The 23797-nt window shown below is 42.5% G+C and overlaps 1 long non-coding RNA gene across 1 annotated transcript in view; it reads right to left on the bottom strand.

The window, feature by feature from the left end:
* Nucleotides 1-23797, bottom strand: part of LOC126418781 (uncharacterized) — a 47209-nt gene that overhangs the window by 8109 nt on the left and 15303 nt on the right. Inside the window, exon 2 of the long non-coding RNA XR_007575895.1 lies at nt 10657-10770. This is a non-coding gene — a long non-coding RNA (uncharacterized LOC126418781). The remainder of the gene's footprint in view (nt 1-10656; nt 10771-23797) is intronic.

A 23797-nucleotide genomic window follows, 5' to 3' on the forward strand; every position in this document is an offset into this window, starting at 1 on the left:
TGCACAGAGAGAGACTGCAGACACTTGGACAAGAAGGTCAGAAGTAATGTATACCTCAGTCCAGAAATACCGTATCTCATAAATAATAGCCAATCCTCACATCTGTTTTAGACAGTGCCATTCCATTTGCTAACAGCCGCCTAAAACTCTTGAGAAAAAACCTATATCGGTTAGGCGGCTGCGCCTGTCTGGGTACCCTTCCTGATACAGACCTAGTGCAGGTTGCATAAAACGAATCGGTAGGGGCAGCTGAATCACGCTGTATAGTCGATTACAGTTCACAAAGAATAAGTATGGCCACAAGTGAAATATCTTGGCTAAATCTAACTTTACATCAGGTATGTGTGAAAATTATACTGCAGAAATTTTTATCACTTATTCCGTGATATTAAACGCCTACAGCTAGCACAACTAAATTTGTAAGTAAAACGATTGGACGTCCTTCTGGGTAGAGTCTTGCGTTTTATACATGAATATTTATTTAGTAGCTTGTGATTTATTCAGTCGAACAGTCTTATATATTTATTTGTGTTACTTTTAACGAAGCGCAACGGTGTGTGAAGCTAGATAGCCAGCCTCGCACACTGTACGATACCAACTGCACTGTCGCACCAAGGTTCATGGACCAGCTCAATATTTCTCTTTCCCACTTGTTTCTTTCCACACCTTCCAAGAGTAACATGGACTCGTAGAGCATTTCACCTCAGTAATACCGCTGATACTGTGTTTAATCGAGCTCGCCATTTTAACCTTTACCTCACAAGCTTCTTGTAGCTGAAGCTGGAGAGAGAAATGTGTAGAACCATAATGTCGTCGGCAAAATGAAAGTAAATGTTTTTCTAGCGTGGTTAAAAGTAACATTTCAATGTCACATTGTGGACAGCAATCGTGACACATAGTAAACTGTAGCATGTGGTGAGTGTAGTGTGTCTTACGATAACAGATAATGATCTTCTTAGATAAACTATGCTTGAACGTCATCAAGCGCAGTGCTTCATGGACGAGATTGCTACTAAAGCATCTCGATGAAAGAAAGAAATCTTAATAACTATAGGTGAAGACAAGTGATACAAACATCAGATGGAAGCCTACTTACTGTACGTCTCTGTCTTTCTTACTAGTCTCCTTTCTTTCAGAGCGGATACAATTCCTACATCCGCCGCGTTTCCCCCTCTATCCCTGTGAGACGTACAAACAAACGGTGCACCATGATATTTGATTTCTTAGTAATGTTTCGTGTGTTCACAACTAGCAAATAAATAGCCGTGGCTGCAGGTATATATGGTAAATACAATATATAAACGTGGAAGAGCTAATTAAATATTGCAATAAAATAAAATATAGGCAGTCTGATTCTGGTTATTAAAAATATTGATTTAACAAAATACCTATGAAAACTAACATTAGGGTTTAACGCCCTGTCAACAGTGAATTCATTTGAGATGAGCCTGGGACTGAAATTGCACATAGATGTGTAAGGAAATCGGATGTGGCTTTAAAAAAGAACCATACTGACCTTTACCTTCGTGATTTAGGCAACCACAGGAAGCTTACATTAAGACGTCAAGAATAGTTTGAACCTAACTCACCGCGAATGTGAGCCAAGTGACTTAACCACAGTGCTAAATCGTTTTGTACGATTGTTAGAGAAGCGTCAAAAATATGAAATCCTTTCTCACCACGCGGCTACACCAGGTTTCACACAGTGTACAAACAACACGAATGCATGCGTTATTCCTAATTTGTAATTAATCTACGATCAGGCCGTTGTCGACCTAAAATGTTTGTTTACGAGATGTATCCAGATTTTTGAAATACTTTAAAAATGACATATATACCTTATCAAGAAATGTGCTTGAGAAAAAATCCAAATACCTGGTAATGGAGATCTCTTTGAACGAAATTTTGTGAAATATTCGTAGTTTCTTTGAGAATGTTTTAATTTAATTTTCTGCTGTTTTAATAACCTGTCGGATTTTGGTTTTTAATTATCCTTTATGTTCTATTTATTCATTGCTAGTCCCAAAAATCTGAAGCTGCGTATCGTAAGTAACATGCAAGTGCTCCACCATGCTGACAGAGTATAGCCCCTCTAGTTGACAAATGAATTTTTTACAGCTACAATAGCTACTAATTTTGTAGGAAATCTCTAAACGTCGTCTCAAGAAGATCATACGATATCATAAGTGACCTACTACACAGCATACGAGGACGTTATGATGAGTAAAGACTTAGAATTTTCATGAGAAAACTCTTAAAGCATTTTACATAAAGCAAACGTTTTTAACACTCTACATCTCTATTGTTTCATATCTACACACTTGCAGCCCTCTGCTGCCAGTGGGGTCCGAATAGTAACGTGTAATATGGTGGTGTGTAACGTAACTATGTCGCCGCATGGCTATCACGCGCGGCCTTAAGGAACGCCTATGAGGATAAAGATGATGTGGTTGAAGTGCATGTTAGGTTGTGGCTTCGTCAACGGAGACAGACATTCTACAGGGACAGTGGTCTAGTTAGGTAATGGGCACTGGGTGGACACACCAAAAGATATGGCTCAGATTTTAGCTGAACACTTTTTTTGTGTCACTACGGAATCCAGACAAGCTCCTGCTTTTCAGGTGTTCCATAGGACTGTGGAGATGAGGAAGCTCAATTTCTTCTCGCATAATGAGCAAGTCTACAACCTTCCATTCTCCATGTGGGACCTGAAAGCAGCTTTGTCTGCAGCCAGAGACACTGCTCCAGGACCTGATGAAATCCATTATGCCATGCTTGGTTATCTGTGCCCTGAAGCGTAGGGACAACGTCTCTCTTTTTCCAACCAGATGTCTTTTGATGGACGGTACCCCACAACTTAGAAGGAGGCAATATTACACTACTGGCCATTAAAATTGCTGCACCAAGAAGAAATGCAGATGATAACCGGGTATTCACTGGACACATATATTATACTAGAATTGACATGTGATTACATTTTCATGCAATTTGGGTGCATAGATCCTGGGAAATCAGTACCCAGAACAACCACCTCTGGCCGTAATATCAGCCTTGATACGCCTGGGCATTGAGTCAAACACAACTTGGATGGCGTATACAGGTACAGCTGGCCATGCAGCTTCAACACGATACCACAGTTCATCAAGAATAGTGACTGGCGTATTGTGACGAGCCAGTTGCTCGGCCACCATTGACCAGACGTTTTCAGTTGGTGAGAGATTTGGAAAATGTGCTGGCCAGGGCAGCAGTCGAACATTTTCTGTATCGAGAAAGGCCCGTACAGGACCTGCAACATGCATTCCTGCATTATCCTGCTGAAATGTAGGGTTTCGCAGGGATCGAATGAAGAGTAGAGCCACGGGTCGTAATACATCTGAAATGTAACGTCCACTGTTCAAAGTGCCGTCAATGCGAACAAGAGGTGACCACGACGTGTAACCAATGGCACCCCATACCATCACGCCGGGTGATTTGCCAGTATGGCGATGACGAATACACGCTTCCAATATGCGTTCACCGCGATGTCGCCAAACACATCATGATGCCGTAAACAGAACCTTGATTCATCCGAAAAAATGATGTTTTGCCATTCGTGCACCCAGGTTCGTCGTTGAGTACACCATGTGATGAAGCGTCAAGGGTAACCGCAGCCATGGTCTGATAGTCCATGCTGCTGCAAACGTTGTCGAACTGTTCGTGCAGATGGTTGTTGTCTTTCAAACGTCCCCATCTGTTGACTCAGGGATCGAGACGTGGCTTCACGATCCGTTATAGCCATGCGGATAAGATGCCTGTCATCTCGACTGCTAGTGATACGAGGCCGTTGGGATCCAGCACGACGTTCCGTATTACCCTCCTGAACCCAGCGATTCCAAATTCTGCTAAGAGTCATTGGATCTCGACCAACGCGAGCAGCAACGTCGCGATACGATAAACCGCAATCGCAATAGGCTACAATCCGACCTTTATCAAAGTCGGGAAACCTGACGGTACGCATTTCTCTTCCTTACACCAGACATCACAACAACGTTTCACCGGGCAACGCCGGTCAACTGCTGTTTGTGTATGAGAAATCGGTTGGAAACTTTCCTCAAGTCAGCACGTTTTAGGTGTCGCCACCGGCGCCAACCTTGTGTGAATGCTCTGAATAGCTAATCATTTGCATATCACAGCATCTCCGTCCTGTCGGTTAAATTTCGCGTCTGTAACACGTCATCTCCGTGGTGCATCAATGTTAATGGCCAGTAGTGTAATTTCATTCTGGCAACTAGACAAGGACCGTAGTGGCCCTAAAAGTTAACAGAGTGTAGCTCTTACCACTTGTATGGGTTAGACTCTTGAACGCATGGTCTACCACCATCTCGTCTGGCTCCTCAAATGCCGAAGTCACTTGAGTCGCTCCCAGTGCGGTTTCAGGCGCTACCGTTCCAGCCTTGACAAGCTGATTCTAGTGGGGACGGCGCTGAAGCGATTTGGTTTGTGTGTTTTTTGACCTCGAAAAAGCATATATCACTACTAGGACGTACAACGTCCTTTGCTAACTTAATGGATGGGGACGCTTGCCACTTCCTATCCAATCCCTTCTTGAGGACCGGCGTTTTCGATATCGCGTAGCCGATGCCTTGTCTGACTGCTATGTTCAAGAGAATGGGGCCCTCCAAGGCAGTGTCCTCAATGTCACATTGTTTGCTATCGTTATCAATGGCGTTTCCTCTGAAGTCGGGAGCCCTATCAAATGCTCTTTGTTTGTGGATGACTTTGCAATCTTCTACTCTTCCTCTGATCTTACAACGTCGACGAGGGAGCTACAACTGACCATTAGGTGGCTGGAAACCTGGGCCAGGGCAACTGCTTTTCGGTTCTCACCAAACAATACTACATGTGTTAATTTTAAAAGTGCTCATCGAAGTTTTAATCTACCAGTGCTCACAAAGGGGGACAATATTTAACGTTTTCGAGAAACTGTGTGTCTTTTGGGTGTGTTATTTGACTCGAAACTGACATGGCTCCCACACCTGAAAGACATGCGAACAAAGGGATCCCAGTCATTGAATATTTTGAAAAGCCTTAGCGGAAAAAGGTGGGGAGCTAAAAGGTCCCGCCTCCTACAGTTTGACGGGGCATTAGCCCGATCTCCTTTAGATTATGGCAGCTTGGTCTGTGCACCAGCTCATACTTGCTACTTAAGAATGTTAGACGCTGTCCACCATGAGGACTTTCAGATATTGACTGTGGCCTTTCGGACTATCTTAGCCCCCAGCCTGTGTGCAGAGACTGTGAACCACCACGATGCATTCGGCGACGTATGCTTTAGGCTCGACAAGCACTGCACTGAAAACCTCTGGGTCACCTCAGTTCAAAAATGTTCAAATGTGTGTGAAATCTTATGGGACTTAACTGCTAACGTCATCAGTCACTAAGCTTATACACTATTTATCCTAAATTATCCTAAGGAACAACACACACCCCCATGCCCGAGGGTGGACTCGAACCTCCGCCGGGACCAGTCACCTCATTCATTGGCACTGAACGGCTGTATAGAAATCAGACCTTCGCGACCAAGCCATTTGGTATATGTGCTACAGAGTGTCTCAAGGATCTGGATCTATCATGCATCAAAATACACAGCCAGGGATGGAACGTATTACCGCCTAGGTGTCTTCAGAGGCCCAAAGTGATTTTAAGCTCGACACAGTACAAGAAAATTTCTACTCTTCTAAGTATGTACAACAGTTTTATCGTTGTTTATAGAGATGGATCACGGCAAGAGAATGTTCCGGTTGTTCTGCTGTTTTCCCTGATAGGGCGTTTACAATACCTCTTCTGGAACAATTTACAAACAATGATGCACAATTATATGGCATTCTGATGGCACTGACGAGGATTCACAGACATCACCGTGGAAGCTTTCTTGTCTGTTCCGACTCTCTTTGCGCACTGCGAGCACTTCACCAAAAGTATCCAAGAGGCCAGCTGATTCAGCTCATCCATGACTCCTTACAGCGGCTCCCGCACCGTGGCAAGGAGGTAATCTTTTGCGGGGTACCTGGCCACAGCGGGATGTAGCGAAACGACTGGCGGACAAAGCCGCCAAGGTAGCATGTCGGGATGTTGCTGTCAATCAATGTCCCATTCCGCTGGAAGTCATCATCTCATTTTCTGACAGACGCATCATGCGTCAGTGGGAGACTGAATGGTTGCATGTGACAGAAAACAAACTGCGGTCGCTCAAGTCGACTACACAGGCAAGGTGGAATTCGTATCAGCCTCACTGCAGGAAATAGGTTTTGCTTACCAGGCTGCACGTCGGACATATCCCTTCAACACACCACTCTGTGAAGTTTGTGGTGTGCCACTTTAGGTTCATCGTATTTTGCCAACGTGTGTCCTATTTACCAATATTGGGGCAGCACTCAGTCTCGATGGAGATCTTCCCACCATCCTCCTAGATACTGATTCCAGTGTTACAAGAGCGGAGAAATTTTGTGAGCTGTCAGGCCTCATCCCTAAATTGGTGGGGAAGGAAGTCAGACTTTAATACATTACAAACTGCTACGCATGAGGGGGCAGTCTTCGTCCCCACCCATAAGATAGGCTTGCTGACTTTTCGTCGGGGCGCTGATGACCTTGATGTTGAGCGCCTCTCACGTCAAATCATCATCATTGTGTATCCGTAATTAATCATCGATATGGTCCCTTTTGAAACAAGAAGCGCTTTGGGTTACTTCATTATGGAATCACCCACCTTACAAGCACCAAGGATTTACCCACGTTCGAATTCAGTTAGCTCCGACATAATGCTTTCGTAATTATACAGACCCGTGTTATGGTGCTGGTTGATACTTGCGGCATATTGACGGCATTGCACAAGTGCCGTTAGTTGTCAAATAAAACAAGGCTATTAGCTACAGCACTGTAGTAAAAATTTTCCCGCAGAGTTATCGTTTCAATTCTCGACGATATCTGTCACCGTCATCGTTAGGAAAGCAAATGACTATCGATTAAAAAAAAAGAATTTTAGAAGCGTAGAGGTGTCCACTGCGTCCTTTACACTCATGAATTGCTTCCAAGTGCTGGGACTAGTATGGCGAAGCTCGTGAAGATAAGTACAGTCAGTCCCACAAGAAGCTGTACGCCGTTATCCGTATGAAATGAAGGACAGTATTGCAAATATATATTTACATGAAAACACATGTTATTACTAATTCCACAATTACCTAATATTAATAATTCAATAGCCACCATTATCGATTATAACCTGAGACCTCTCTCAGGTAAATCAACCAAGTTTCCAAACTCTACTTATCGTTTGATGCACGTCGCAACGAATGTCTGTGACTTTCTAAGAATTTTAGCAGCCGCTCCATATGAAAGCTGAGGCCTCTTTGGATGATTTACAAGGAACACTGCCTCGTGACGCTTCAGACATTTTGCATTCATTTTAAGCTCCAACCGACGAAACACAACATTCAACTCTCACACTGTTGTCAATACACTGTGTTTGATTACAGATTCGAGACCACTGCCAGAGATGTCGTTGCGGAAGTTACGTTTAACATTATGGTACACACTTCCCTGAGGAACTGACTATAAGTCGTAGGGTCTGGCCTCGCCTTACTATCTTTACTCGATGTCTGTCGTCACGACGCATAGACGACCAATGGGTGATGATACTGAAAACGAATGCAACGATTTAGACATTAAAAGTGAACAGCTGAATAATTCCAACGAAACTAAAAGGCAAGGATTGACGATCTCATTTACCTGCATAGGCTATTCGTTTATTTTGAAACACTTTCTTCCATTATTGGCCAATTAGCTAATTTCAGTCCCATGGACACTATCAAACCACACCACTGTTACGTTTACAGTATATTTTATTCCACACGTCTGTGCAAGGGAGAGCAACGCTCCATGAGGTAACTAATAACATTCTCGCAAAAAAGTAGTAGGTACAGGTACATCTATCTCTGAAGTGAAGTCTGTATGAAAAATGGAAAAAGTGCAACCCTTATGTTATTTTTGTCACTGCGTCATGATACATAACACATTAAAATACGTTAGCGTAACCATTGGAGTCTTTGTTTCGAAATATGAGACGCTCTACAAAGAAAAATCACTTCCTTTTAGAAATTTGTAGCAACTGTGAACCATTAATCCTTCGGTTTCCTTTTTTCAACATCCACTGAGCCACCAGCGCTTCTCATTCGCGTTCCGTTCACCAGCAGTAATTTGCTTTCACGTCAGTAATTAAAGCTGTTACTAACAGTTCATGATTCGCGTATCTTACTGGTTCCTCAATGACTCTTTCATGCTCACCTCAGTTTCTCTGCTTTAAGCTGTACAATAAAATGCACTTTAGAAGACCTCCATCAATTTTCAAGCGTCATGTGTTTCCATGTCATAGTGAAAACATGGTCTGATCATCGGGCTACAAAGCGTTCCAGGATGCCTAACCCGTTCCAGCAAGTAGTCATTTGACTGTACAAAAAATGTCTTTTCTTGGAGGCCATCTCCCTCAGTAATGGTGGCTTCTCGATAGAAAACGTAGGAGTAGGTTGTGATTCAGTTACTAGCCAGATGATCGTCGACAATTTCACGTCACTGGTCTTCTGGCGTGAGGCCAGGTAAAAAGTAACTTTGACGAGGTATGTAGCAGAGGTTCACGACTTTGTGTAGATAGCCACCTTGAACAATCAGCAGCATGTTGGAATTGTCTGTTAAGCGCAACCGATTTGTCCGCTATGTACTGGCGACTCCTCCGTATCAGGCAACCACCGGTGAGGGAGGCAGCGCAGGAAGAAGGGAAGAGATGTGGACGTATGTTAAATATAGTGATGTTCCCACTGCTGAATATTAAATTCATGACTACATTCTTGGGTTAGGAACATAAATCGAAATACGACCACATAAAAATAAGCAGAATACTAAAAGACCAGAAACTTGTCAAAATGAATCACAGGAAAGGAATATTAAGATTCATAATAATCGTTTTTTGAATAAAATGAACAACGTTAACATCGTCACGAAATGATGGCTTAGTGTAATATCCTTGAAACGTAAGATAATAACCAGTGTTTCTATGTTTTCTGTCAGCAGACAAGATTCACTAAATTACTAGAGGTAGCGGTGGATTTCCAGATATCGTAATTTAGCAAAATAAAAAAAAAAACAAAGATTTAGTACACACGACGAAAATTCACATTTTACAATGACATTACTCTGTCAATTGCTTTTGAAATTCCATATCTTTTGTTAGAGGAATTGAAAAATATCAAGTAATGGTTCAGTAAAAAGAAGTATCTAGTTTTAAGAAATTTGTTGGTCCAGATATTACTAATTACATAGGAAGTAACTAATACGAATCATGTGCAAGGTTTAAATTAAAGATTAAAAACTATTGCAAACCTTTTATTTTCTGTGGAACAAGCTGGTTTTAAAAATCGACGTTTATGTATAAATGGCATTTTCACACCGAAATAAAGAACACTTTTATTATGAAGGATATAAAGAAAAATGAAGTATCCAAGCCAGCTTATAAGGGCTATAAGATCACTGTAGGACGAAAAACAATTTTAAGCGTGTAGACTTTCGCAGCCAGAATCAAATACTTTCCAGTTTTAGTCTGTGCGTCTTTCTAAAAGTAAATGGGTATTACAAAAAACTAGAAAGGAATGTAGTTTCGTCATATGGATTTTGTTCTATACTGGCCATTAAGTTTCATACAATGACAAGTCCTAAAGACAAAGAGGATTCTATTCAAAGCTAGAATTTACTCACATTGCAATGGGAAATTAGTGCGATCAGTTCCTGAAGTTAGATTGAATGCTATCATGCACCAACATCGTAAAGCAACATACGAATTGTAAACTGATGCCTCAGGATCTTTAAAGAATGCGTACCGAGTAAAATATTTGAATGAATACCCCTTCGTGCACTGACGTTCTACTCAATTATACAAGCTACTGAATATATTCACCCATATCCAGGTTTTATTTTGCAGTAGATGTCTATAAGATGTAATTTTTAAATACTTCCGTAGTAAAAGAAAATGAAATACGGACCGGATACGGTCCAGTAAATAACGAAAATCATTACCTAAAATTAAAATCTGTACTAACTGATAAATTTTAAATAATTAGCATACTGTATTTAACGTGAGGAGAATGTGGACAGAGAGAGTTTTAAAAAATAGTAAATTAGCACCTGCGTTTGGAGTCTTTTGCGGAGATGTGACGAGGTAAGTAAAAATCAATCAGATTTGGGTAGCTTGTATCAAGTGATATCCCACGGTGCAATGTAAGAAAATAAACCGCTAGTAGAACAGAGTTTGTTTTACAATGATATCTGGGAAAGAGAATGAAGCGACGCATAGAAACTGTGAGCTTACGTCCATAATATTTGAGATTTGCTGACCACGGAATTTAGCTCCGATAAAACAAATTGAAGGAATTGCTATTCCAGTTTCTTAGTATTATTAAGAAATGAAGGAAGAACCATAACGAAAAACTTAAAAATTAATTCTGCAGTACCTGAAATTTCAGTTAATACGTATGAAACGAGATATTTACTGAAATGCAACAAAAAGTACAAAAACAACACAAAAAATGTTTATGATAACGTTTGCTGCTACGTACGCATAACGGTGTACCTCACCTGTGGAGCTAGAGACGAACTTGAAAAACATTCCTCCAAGGAACAACAGGCTACCTACGACCACGAACACGAGTAAGGCACAGCGTGTCGTCAGAGCCCTTCGTGACGGTCTTCCTGCGACAGAAACACAAACACATCGTCATACGATAGTGAAATGGTGAACACTACGTGACCATAACAGTGTAAATTTCGAAATATGGCAAATTCTACTTTCGTTTTTTACAGAGGGTGACCCATAATTGTCGAGTCTGATTTCTCAGCCAACACAAAAAGACAGATGTTAGTTTGTACGGATGGGTTCTGTGATGGAAAGATGTAACGTGAGCTAGTGGACTCAGTTCAGGTATCTCAAAGCCTCCTGTATTCGTTGTGTAGACTCCGCTTGAACTTGACGTTGAGACTCAGTATGCAGCGTGCCATCAGGCAATAGCGTGCTATCGAATTTTGGTTTTAACTGAAAAAATATGATGAGATTTTTTATATAATCCGTGAGGCTTGCTTGTGGCCTGATTGGACATGGTTTCGAAATGACTGTTGTGGTCATAGTGACATGAAAAAGCCCTAGGGTCTTGATACCCAGGGCCGCAGGATATTGCGAAACTGATTTAATTCTCGCGTTTGATGAAATGAATCAGTAATTGTGCTAGAGCAGCATTTTGGCTGTTGACACGACACCTAATTAATAATAGAAGTATTACGTTTTCAGATCTGTGTGTCACTTCCGAGTGGAGATGAAGGATCATGTTTCCACCTATAAAACAGCAACTGCGGAACGTTTTACTCAATTGCTCTCATGTCAAGAAAGTTGCTGCGGAATATCATCGTCTGGTAGTGGGAGCGTAAGGAGAACATACTCTGTCAGAAACGAAGTGCAGATATCGGTTTCCCCAATTCAAAGTCACCGATTTACCTGTGAGTGACAAAATGCGTCCTGGTGTGTGTGTTGTACATGAACCGATGCTACCCAGACAACCGGTGAATGTTGAACGTTACGAAACAAAAGTATACTGTTTGAATCGCGCACTTAAAAGGCAACCGCTGGCGGTATGCTAAGAAACGTAATAAAGTTATTTTGCTTGACGAAGCTGCCAAACTACGTCTTGCAAGCCGAGTGAAGGAAACCTTGAAGGGACTTTGCTGTGATGTCTTATTCCACCCACCATATCACCAGATTCGCTGGCCGCTGTGGCCGAGCGGTTCTAAGCGCTTCAGTCCGGAAGCGTTCTGCTCCTACGGTCGCAGATTCGAATCCTGCCTCGGGCATGGATGTGTGTGACGTTCTTAGGTTAGTTAGGTTTACGTAGTTCTAAGTCTAGGGGGCTAATGACCTCAGAAGTAAAGTCCCATAGTGCTTGGAACCATTTGAACCAGAATCACATTTGATTCGGTCCATAAGGCATGGCCATTATGAAAACACTAGATATCGATCGTTTCCTATTACCATTTGTTTCGGGCCATATACCATGACCTTCCTGAAAACCACTTCAAATCTTTTAACGATCTCGAAAACTGGCTCAATGAGCAGCTAACCTCAAAAGAACCTGAAGTTTTTCATTGCGGAATCCATTTGTTACCCGAAGGTAGGGAGAGATTGTAGCTACTGAATGACACTACCTTCAATAAATTAGCTTGTACCATTTCATTAAAATAAACATATGATACTTGTCCAACAAACGGCGAGAATTAATTCCAGAATCCTGTAGCACTCTCTCGCACATACGTATCGCCAAATGACAACAAATAAATTCGATAAGTCACAGTTTACCGACAAAATGGTTCGTAAGCAATTTACACGCCGTAGAATCTTGCGCATCACTCTCTGAACAAGCAAACATTATAACAAATGTCTCAGGTTACAAGCAGTTGTTTAGGAAGTCTGTCAGATTTTAAGAACAGTACTAATTCTTTGTATGATACTAGGACTAAAATGGCCTATACGACAGTATGGAAGAGGCCAGTTAATCAGGAGTAACAACGTTTCGTCACCTCTCCTCTGAGTTGAACATCGTGAACGTGGTACACACAAGCATCTGGCAACACGAATGTGGCATTATTGCTGCAAACATCACGCCTGGACATCTGCTCTTCAGGGTCAGCGGGTCTACACGTACGGGGATTTCCTCACGGCTCGTCCAACCGCAACTAGCCATTTCAAATTAGTCGAGGCTCTACAAATTACCTTATATAATAGTGTGTTTCTCAACAACAAAAACAACATAGTGCGCTTACATGTGATGTAGCTGATAATTCGCTAGATACAGCGCCTGAAAACTTAATTTACTGACTTAGGTTACCCTGCACTAAATTACTGCTCTTTCTTAGAAAAATACGGTACTATGACCGTCTGCGCAGGTAATGTTGCTAGGTAAAAACAGACAACGAAAGATAACCTACTTTTTCAGAGACGATGAACATGTTATATTATCATTCCATTTTTATTATGGTCGTAAGCGCGGTGCATTTCTGGGTCTGGTCTTCCTTTCAAGGGTTTTCAAGTTCTTAGTAATTCCTCATCTTCTGTATCCCAAATGTACAGTATTTTTTGTTTTCCATATTCCAAGACAATTTTTCAATAAGTAATTCACTTTATTCTTTCAGTTGCACAAATAACATCTAGAAAAGAAATAAATTCACTTTCCGGCTTGTTATTTAGTGCAACTATTTCTTAGCTTTTCAGGAAAAAATCAGATTCTTACCTATCTTCGGAAATCAATTTTTTAACTAATTTGTATGCATCATATACAGTTCATTAACGTCTTCCGTTTGTAAATGGGCTCCCTATATTCTGTTATGCGTATGACGTTTGGATTTTGGATGATTATTATCAATGCATACATTACAATGAATAATGTTGACTGTGCCTTACTCTGGCATCTTATAGTAATTTTATGCTTCTGAAAGAGGCTAGATTATCCCAGCCGAAACCTGGGTAAAGACCTGAAAATTTTCGCAACTGAGGCGGATTTTTCAATATATTAGTCTATGACAGTTGTTGACGGGGCTGCCATATGCTAAAAATTCTTACATTACAATGAGATGACAAAAGTCGTGGGATACCTCCTACGCGCGGCTGCTACAGTCGTAGGTTCGAATCCTGCCTCGGGCATGGATGTGTTTGATGTCTTTAGGTTAGTTATGTTTAAGTAGTTCTACGTGTAGGGGACTGATGACCTTAGATTATAGGTCCCATAGTACTTAGAACCATTTCTTTGATGCCTCAGAGCATCGTGTCGGACTTCCTTCTGACCGCCATAGTACGACACCTGGATGTGACATGCAGTGAACAATTCGTTGGAAGTACCTACAAGAAATACTTACCCTTGTTGCCCCTATAGCAGCCCACAATAGCGAAAGCGTTGCCGGTGAAGAATTTTGTGCACTAACTGACCTCTCTATTACGCCCCATAAATTTCCGGTGGGATTCATGCTCAGCCAAACTGTTCGCTTGAACTGTCCACAATGTTCACCAATCATGTCGCGAACAGCTGTGCCCCGATGACATTGCGAATCGTCGTCCATAGAAGTTGCTTAGTACTTTGGGAACATGACGACCATGAATGGCTGCAAATAGTCTCCCACTTGCGGAACGTACAGAGGACCCTATCCATTCCATGTAAAGACAGCTCGCACCATTATGGAACCCCCCACGAGCTTGCACAGTGCCTTGTTCACCGCCTGAGTCCATGACTTCACGGGCTGCACCACACCGAATCATGCGATTAGTTCCTACCAATGAAACCGGGGGTCATCTTACCAGGCCACGGTTTACCAGTCGTGTAGGGTCCAAACGACATGGTCACGAGCCCACGAGAGGCGCTGCAGGGGATGTCGTGCTGTTAGCAAAGGCACTCGCGTCGATCGTCCGCTGCCATAGGCCACTAACGCCAAATTTTACCGCACAGTCCTAACGGATAGGCTCGTCGTACGTGCCACATAGATTTCGGCGATTATTTCAAGCAGTGTTGCTTGCCTGAGTGCACTGCAACTGTATGCAAAAACAGCTGCTCTCGGTCCATGAGTGAAGGCAATCGGCCATTGCGTTGTGCGTGGTGTGAGGTAAGCATCAAATTTTGTATTCACGGAACACTATTCTCACTGCTGATCTCGGAATATTGAATTCCCTAACGATATCAGAAATGGAATGACCCTTGCGTCTTGCTCCAACTACCGTTTCGCGTTTAAAGTCTGTTAATTCCTATCGTCCGACCATAATCATGTCGGAAACATTTTCACACGAATCACCAGAGTACAAACGACAGCCTTGACAATGTACTGCCCTTGTACACTTTGGGTATACTTAATACCGCCATTTGTATATATGCATATCGCTATCCCGCTGCCTTTGAGACGTCAGCTAAATGATCCAAAGTATCGAATTCGGAAGTCTGTTACTGTGGTGTCACCGCCAGACACCACACTTGCTAGGTGGTAGCCTTTAAATCGGCCGCGGTCCGATAGTATACGTCGAACCCGCGTGTCGCCACTGTCAGTGATTGCAGACCGAGCGCCGCGACACGGCAGGTCTAGAGAGACTTCCTAGCACTCGCCCCAGTTGTACAGCCGACTTTGCTAGCGATGGTTCACTGACAAATTACGCTCTCATTTGCCGAGACGACAGTTAGCGTAGCCTTCAGCTACGTCATTTGCTACGACCTAGCAAGCCGCCATTATCAATTGCTATTTATCTTGTGATGCATGTACCGTCAGACCGATGTTCACCAATTATGGATTAAAGTTAAGTATTCCAGCAGCTACGTACTTTTCTTGGTAGTATAATTACTTTACCTGTTCCAGACCTCACGCCAGCCTGCGTGAGCTTAAACGCGTGCCTTTCGGCTTCCTGTCCTAGTGGCTTGGCTGTCTTGCCAAGTCACAACACTTACAGCCGGAGCAGAAATGAAAACTGATTCAATTCTTTTGTATTGCAATATTTTTCGGTCATGATGTAGGTGTACAAATAATTGTTCCACTCTGTTAAATGGAAGCTGTACTTAGTTTTGTTCAGTAAACTCACTTTTGTGTAAAGAATCGAACTGCCATGTCTAAAACAGCCTCAAACTTCTTATTAATTTACAAATGACTTAATGTGTTAATTTTTTGACACTGAGCGAATAAGTAAAAGAAAGTTCAGAAAATCTTGGAATTAAGTTTAAATTTCCTTGGAAAAAAGATCTGAAATCACATTTTAAGTTTGTTGGATGGCGCTACGTGCAGTTTTTATAAAACATTGGATGAATATAATCTGAGTACTCCCGGCTCAGTTTTAAGAAGAAGCCAGGTTTTCACGCTTCTTAATATTAATAATATCGTATCTCCTGAACTATAAGTCGTACAACAATATCATTTTCGGATACATTCCGTGATACATATATATATGGATACACCCTGAATTAAGTGTTAGGAATGGAGTTAGTAGTAAAGATTTAATAAATTAAAACGTCACTCACGATGCTGAAGTATTGTGCATGGAAATGATAATATAATTCTTTTATAGTTTTTTGGGGATGTCAGTGAGAAAAAGTTTCGGAATGGTTTGAAATTATCAGCAAAGCTTGTTGGAAGTCGGTAAGCGCGCTATTCTCGAATACTGGCAGAATATAGTCTGGGTAATTTAAACGCCCTGACTTACGCTGCCATGCAGAGTTTCTGTCTTACTGTGTTGACATACGGCTATACATCTTAATGAGTAGAATATGATAGCTTTTTAAATACGCTCAGTAATTATGTGGAAAACTAATCAAGTTTTTGTTGGCCCCGGAAGGTGTTAGATAGGCAACTTGTAACTGACTCCATTTGTCACGAATCGAATTATCTCTTTGGTAATACACATATTGACAAAAGTTGTGTTAATGTTGACTGTGTTGAATGAAGGGATTTCAGAAAACCGTAAGAAAGATAGAAACTAAAGCACTGCGAGTAACCTACAAAATACGGGGGTTACCCAGAAAGCAATGCACAGCATTTTTTTCTTCAACAGTTCTTCATTGAACATAATTTAGAACGATACACACGAATGAATGGTGTTTTACCTGAATACTCTATTTTTCCACGTAATCTCCGTCCCGTTCTATGGTCTTCCTCCAGCGCGAAACAATGGCGTGTACGGCCTGTCGGTAAAGATCCCTGTCCTCACGACGGAGCCAGTGCTTCACTGTATGAATCACCTCCTTACCGTCCTCAATATGTTTTCCACTAATGGCATACTTCAATGGCACAAACAAGTGGTAGTCTGAGGGGGCTAGGTCAGGGTTACGGGGTGCATGAGGTAACACTGTCCAACCATGTTTTGCGATGTGTTCAGCAGTCCTCAGACTTGTGGGGGCCGAGTGTTATCATGTGTGCCTAGAGTTTTGTTAGTATGTTGACATATGCTACTGAATTAATCGTACCGCCTCTTGGCATCACATCAAGGAGAATCACAGCAACACAGTCCCAGAACACGGTGATCATGACCTTACCGGCGGAAGCAGTTGCTTTGAATTTTTTCTTGTGTGGGGAGTGGGAATAGCGCCGTTCCATTGACTATCTTTTTGTTTAGGACTCAAAATGGTTAACCCAAGTTTCATCACCTGCCACAATCCAGGACAAGAAAGCCTCCCCCTCAGATTCAAAACTTTGGAAGAAATCAAGACAAATGCTTTTTTCTGTACGATTTGTGATCCACCGTTAGACACCGTGGGACACAAATTGCGTACACCTTTGAATATCCAAGAGTGCAGATAACTGCATTCACACTTTCTTTGCTGATTGAGAGATGCAGCACCAAATGACGAGTAGTGATATGTCTGCCCTCGTGAATGACTTCAGATCGCTGCAGTATGTCAGGTCCGACAGCCGTTGAAGGTCTCCCAGACAGTTGCAAATCGTGGAACTCCGCCGAACCGTCTTCTGATGCTCTTACCCTCCATGCTCAGCGAATAACTGTACTTCAATCGACAGTACAGGCTCCATATACTTTGCACAAGCGTTTTTGAATTTTCGCAGCAGTTTCTTGCTCTGCAATCAGGAATTCAATGCGGCACGTTGCTTGTAACGAACATCACCTACAGACGCCATTTTGAAACTGTCCTGCAGCTACGCTATCTGTCAGAAGTTACTGAAACTTGGCGTGCTCATTCAGGAGACTACAAATAATACATACCTAATGTTTCGCATTCGTAGCATTGTTTTCGGCTGAGAAAAAAAATTAGCTGTGGATTACTTTCTGTGCAACCCTCGTAATTAGGTAGACGGCTTTGACGAAATAAATAATACACTCATTATAGGAAAAACTATAACAAAATGGCAGCCACTCGAAGTTATCAGCAACTCAAAAGCTATTTGGTAAAGAGATATGTCATAAGAATTGAAAACAAAATCGTTGTATGATAGACTGACGCCTGAAGAAGGTGAGATACGATTCAGAACTTATAAGAAGTAAACCAGTTAATATTGGAACACTGTTAAATCTTGAGTCCAGGGCTAACTGGGAGGTTTGGAATAATATGTCGAAAACTTGTACAAGGATGACGGCTGTCCATTACCAGCGTAACATCTTACAATAACGACAAAGTGGAAATTGGAGCAAGATGTTCAGAATATATAGACATATACAACAATCCATGGGGAAAGAAGACACCTGCAATTAACTACACTATACTTGAAAGAATAATCTGTTTCTCCAGAACTAGTCGCAAGACTAAGCTCATCCATCGTTGGGAACGACATTTCTGTGCACCAGCATGTATCTTGGTGAAAAGGTGTTCTTTATATAATACATCACAAAAAGGTATTTATGGTGTAACATATACATCTTTCGTTCAAGATACAAATTGCTATAAAGACTCCACGCTATTGTCTGGTGATATTCCTAGCCCAGCAGGTAGCTTATCGATGTTTTCACCACGCTAACTTGTGATCCGGTTTAGCTATTTTACATTTTCCCAGCAGTAACACTTTTATTCTAAAATTGGGTCTATTTACTGCTTCTACTTTTAAAATCAAAATTTCTGAGTAATTCTTTCATTATCTCTCGATATCCAGATTTTTCTTTACTTATGCTTACATGAGGAATTTGAAGATATATTTGCCTAATCTATCATGATTCAATACATGTAAACAATCATTCTCCGCCGCCATTTGAATATATAAGTATCTTTTTTGTTATAATACATTTCAGTACGTTTCCTACATTTGAAGAAGTTTTTTCCCAATTTTTTTGCATTTTTCTAGTTTCTTATCCTACTTCTAGTTTTGATAGCCTATGGCCCAGGTTTTTTAATATCAGCATATTTTATTCCAGATTTTATCCTTACCTGAATTTATTTCATCATTTTCCAATGTTCTTTCATTCTTAATACGAGTAGTTGCAAGCTTCTGGTACTCTACCATATAAGTAAGGGAACAGGCGAGTAAAAGTTCGTGTGAGTGCAAAACAGCCGGTGTTATCCACGCGAAAGAGCCTTCGGTCGAGAAGCATAAGCGTTTCAACATTCTTACTGGAATGCAATTCTAAAGAGAGACTTCGAGCAACTCAGAGGAAAGTGATTAGAATAGTGCAGATAGAACCGCCTTCGTTAGTTCCACAATGTTACGCAAGAGACACTGGGTAGGACGCAGTAACGATTGGTGAGATTTTCACTAAGGAGTAAAGAATCTGCAACAGATTCGTGAAGTTAAGTAGCGAAACTGTAGACCACTGACAACACGAGAAGAGCAGAATCAATTCAATAATGCAATGCCTCTGTTGTTCAGAAATACGATCCATAGTTCCATCGGACATGTATACACGTCCGAAGAAAAAGGCACTGCAGCGACTAGAGCCATTATAAAGTACATGAAAGGTATTCACAGTTGTGAATATTGACCACCATTTGCTGTATAATGGAACAACGACAGTGAAAATCTGTACCGGACCGGGTCTCGAACCCATATTTCCTGCTCATCGCGAGCGGTCGCCCTACAGTTGGGGTAGTCGAGCACGTATATTGTCGTACAGGGGAGACATGTTAATTGAAAGTCACTTGCCGCGTGTTACCCTGTGGTGAGCTCGGATAGTCTAAGGGCGTGACCGCTAGCGATGAAGCTGGAAATCTGCGTTCGAGTCCCAGCCCGGCACAATTTCACTGTTGTTATTCCATTACACAGTTGATGGTTGTCCGTAATCGCAACTGCGAATGCATTTCACGTATTTGATAACGGCTGTAGTCGCTGCAGTGTCTGTACCTTCGGACATACACCATGTCCTGAGGAACATTGCGTCGTATTCCCGAAAGTCAGAGGCAGTGCTATATCGTATTTATTTGCCAACACCAAGTCAGCAACTTTCAGTTAATATGTCTTCTCTGTACGGGAATATACATAATGGATGTAAGAGTGCAGGTTGTGGGCACATGGTTGACGTCACATGGAAAACCGAGCGAGGTGGCACAGTGGCTAGCACACTGGACTTGCATTCGGGAGGACGACGGTTCAATCCAGTCTCCGCCCATCCTGATTTAGGTTTTCCGTGATTTACCTAAATCGTTCCAGGGAAATGCCGGGATGGTTCCTCCGAAAGGGCACGGCCGACTTCCTTCCTCGTCCTTTCCTAATCCGATGATACCGATGACCTCGCTGTCTGGTCTCATCTCCCAAAACAACCCAACCACAACCCAACGCATGGAAATTTCGATCAGACCTTGAGGCATCCTCGGATGGCCTAATGCTAAGGCGAGCGCTAACGACAAGTGGGGAATCCAGGTTAGAGTCCAGACACGGCAAAAAATTTCACTGTCATCATTCCATTATACAGCAGCAGGTTTTCCGTATCCGCATCTGCGAAAACATTTCACGCTGAATCAAATCGGTCATTATCAATGACACTGTAGAGCAGACTCTTTTCGGCAACATATACGGCACCCCAACTAGGTTTTCGCACTCAATCGGTAGGATTGACAGCGTTCATGTCGTTCACACTCGATTCTCTCACTGTGGTGTGGTGACATCTCGTGCGTGACACTGTTCCAATGTTGATCTCGCACACGCTGACCGACGAGTCGATCAGCGAAACGATGCCACGGCTGATTGAATCCAGCATCCAGTACCGACGTCAGCACAGCATCCAGCACTGGTGGGTAGACTCAAGGTCGATGAACACCCCTCCAGTGCGGAAGCTGTCCTAAAACTCCAGCGTCCTTTGAGTCTCACGACTACATGGCATCCAACATCGCGGTCCATCTTGGGGAACACGCGAGCCGTGATCTTGGGGGGGGGGGGGGGGGGGGGAAATCGAGAACACTCAAAATCACACACGTCTTGGTCACGGCCGTCTCCCGAAGCAGGGCTACTGACGGGGCTTGGTTTCCACTCTAGCGGTCGTCAAAACCGCCGCATCAGCGAGCCGTCGGCCTCCACTTCAAGCTGATCCAGCGTACTTGAAACCCGTGTGTCCGCTACTGAATTCTTCTCTCGATCTCGAAGTCGTCAGTCAGCACAGAAGAAGCATCAACAACTTGTATTTCCCTCAATAATCATTAATATTGTTTTATTTCGTCTAACGAAGCCACATAGGTCCTCGATCTGCATCCTGACGAACTGGTAAGAATTTCCATCTTAGCAAAGGACGGTCGCTCCCATTTTCTGTACTGAAATGCCCCAGTCCAGTGCCAGTAAGAGGTGTCTCCAACGATCCAGCACACCAACATCAGCAACTGTTACTGAGGGTGAGTCAAAGACAAGACTTTGTTATTTGTTGTCAAAAGAGAAATTTTATTCTTTGCTATGTCCAGATTGGGACTAAAAGGCTTGGAAGTGAGCTTGTGTAGACCAGGAAAACCGGAGGATTTACTCGCAGTTTAAGGTAACAGTCGGCAAAACTATGCTGTTCAGGTTCTTTGCAAAATCTGTAATTTAACGGGACACAGTGTTGCATTTGTACCAGCAACATGTAGTACTTGTAGAGAGTACGGTCACACAGCCGGCAGAAGGTTGTTCAGAGTGTCGTTGTTTAATGATTAGGTGGTGGTGGTTAGTGTTTAACGTCCCGTCGACAACGAGGTCATTAGAGACGGAGCGCAAGCTCGGGTTAGGGAAGGATTGGGAAGGAAATCGGCCGTGCCCTTTCAAAGGAACCATCCCGGCATTTGCCTGAAACGAGTTAGGGAAATCACGGAAAACCTAAATCAGGATGGCCGGAGACGGGATTGAACCGTCGTCCTCCCGAATGCGTAATGATTAGGGACGGGAATTAAGTGTAATTGTTTTATTCTTAACGAACAGCTAACGCAACAGCCTCAGTGTGGTTTGTGTGACACTAAGTAGTGCTCCTTCACCATTCATTGATCCTTCAGCCGCAAATCTAACGACTCTCCTCTCTGGGAAAAACAACAGAGCATGACACTGTGTCTATAGACGATGTCTTAGCCACGGCCACGTTAAGTTGCTGGTCAGATAAAACATGCTTGCAAATGGCCAAGTTACGTATCACGGGGGGAAGCGAAACCTTCATCTCGTATCACGGACTCAGTAAAGTATCCATAGTCCGTGAGTTAGCAGGCAGATTTACAACAGATGTATAGGAAACACAACAAACACAACATTACTTGCATTTTTAGGCAGGAACTAAATAGTCTTAATATAAAAGGTGAATGGAACAATGGAATCATTTACCAATAGGATATGATACCTTAATGCACAGACTTTGAGACGACACACAAGCCAGATGTGTAAAAAAGCGTAAAATAGAGCGTTGGACGAGCTCTGTTCCTCAGAGGTTTTTCTTATTATTTTTTACATTTTCATTTATTTATTATAAGTCATCAGTGTTGTGACTGATTTGATGCTGCCCGACACGAATTCCTCTCCTGCGACAACCTCTTCATATCATAGTAGCAGCCGGCCGCGGTGGTCTAGCGGTTCTAGGCGCTCAGTCCGGAACCGCGCGACCGCTACGATCGCAGGTTCGAATCCTGCCTCGGGCACGGATATGTGTGATGTCCTTAGGTTAGTTAGGTTTAAGTAGTTCTAAGTTCTAGGGGACTGATGACCACAGATGTTAAGTCCCATAGTGCTCAGAGCCATATTCATTCATAGTAGCAGTTGCAACTTATGTCACCAATTATTTGCTCGATGTATTCCGAACTATCTCTTCCTCTACTGTTTTTACCCTCTATAGCTCCCTCTGCTACCACGGATGTTATGCCCTGATGCCTTAACAGATATCCTCCAATCCTGTCTGTTATTCTTTTCAGTGTTTTCCATACTTTTCCTTCCTCGCCGATTCTGCGGATAACCTTCTCATTCCTTACCTTATCAGTCCACCTAATTTTCAACATTCTTCTGTACCACCACATCCCAAAGTCTTCGGTTCTCTTATGTTCTTGTTTTCCCACACTCCATGTCTCACTACCACACAATGCTATACACCAATCATACACGCTCAGAAATTTCTTTCTCATATTAAGGCCTATATTTGATACTAGCAGACGTCTCTTGGTTGGAAATGCCTTTTTCATCAGGGCTAGTCAGCCTTTAATGTCCTCCTTGCTCCATCCGTCATAGGTTATTTTGCTGCCCAAGTAGCAGAATTCCTTAACTTCAAATACTTTGTGATCCACATTGGTATGTTAAATTTCTCACCGTTCTCATTTCTGTTACTTCTCATTGCCTCGGCTTTTCTTCGATTTACTTACAGCTCACTTTCTGTACGCATTGAACTGTTCATTCCACATAACACACTCTACAGTTCGTCTTCTCTTTCGCTGAGGATAGCAATGTCGTCAGTGAATCTTATCATTGATATACTTTCACCCTGAATTTTAAGCTTTCCTTTTTTGTCCACAGTGGTTCTTCGATGTATGGATTGAAAAGTAGGGGCGAAAGACTGCATCCCGGTCTTACACCCTTTTTCATCCGAACACTCCGTTCTTGGTCTTCCAGTCCTATTGTGCTCTCTCGGTTTTTGTACATACACAACTGTTTATTACCCTCGTTTCCCTATAGCTGTCCCCTATTTTTCTCAGAATTTCGGACATCTTTCACCATTTTACATTGTCCAACGCTTTTCCAGGTCGACAGATCCTTTGAACGTGTCTTGATTTCCAACCGAAACGTCAGAAATGTCTCTCCGGTGCCTTTATCTTTCCTAAAACCAAACTGATCTTCATCTAACATATCCGCAGTT

The sequence above is a fragment of the Schistocerca serialis genome, chromosome 9 (genome assembly GCF_023864345.2).
Source record: "Schistocerca serialis cubense isolate TAMUIC-IGC-003099 chromosome 9, iqSchSeri2.2, whole genome shotgun sequence".
Taxonomy (NCBI): domain Eukaryota; kingdom Metazoa; phylum Arthropoda; class Insecta; order Orthoptera; family Acrididae; genus Schistocerca; species Schistocerca serialis.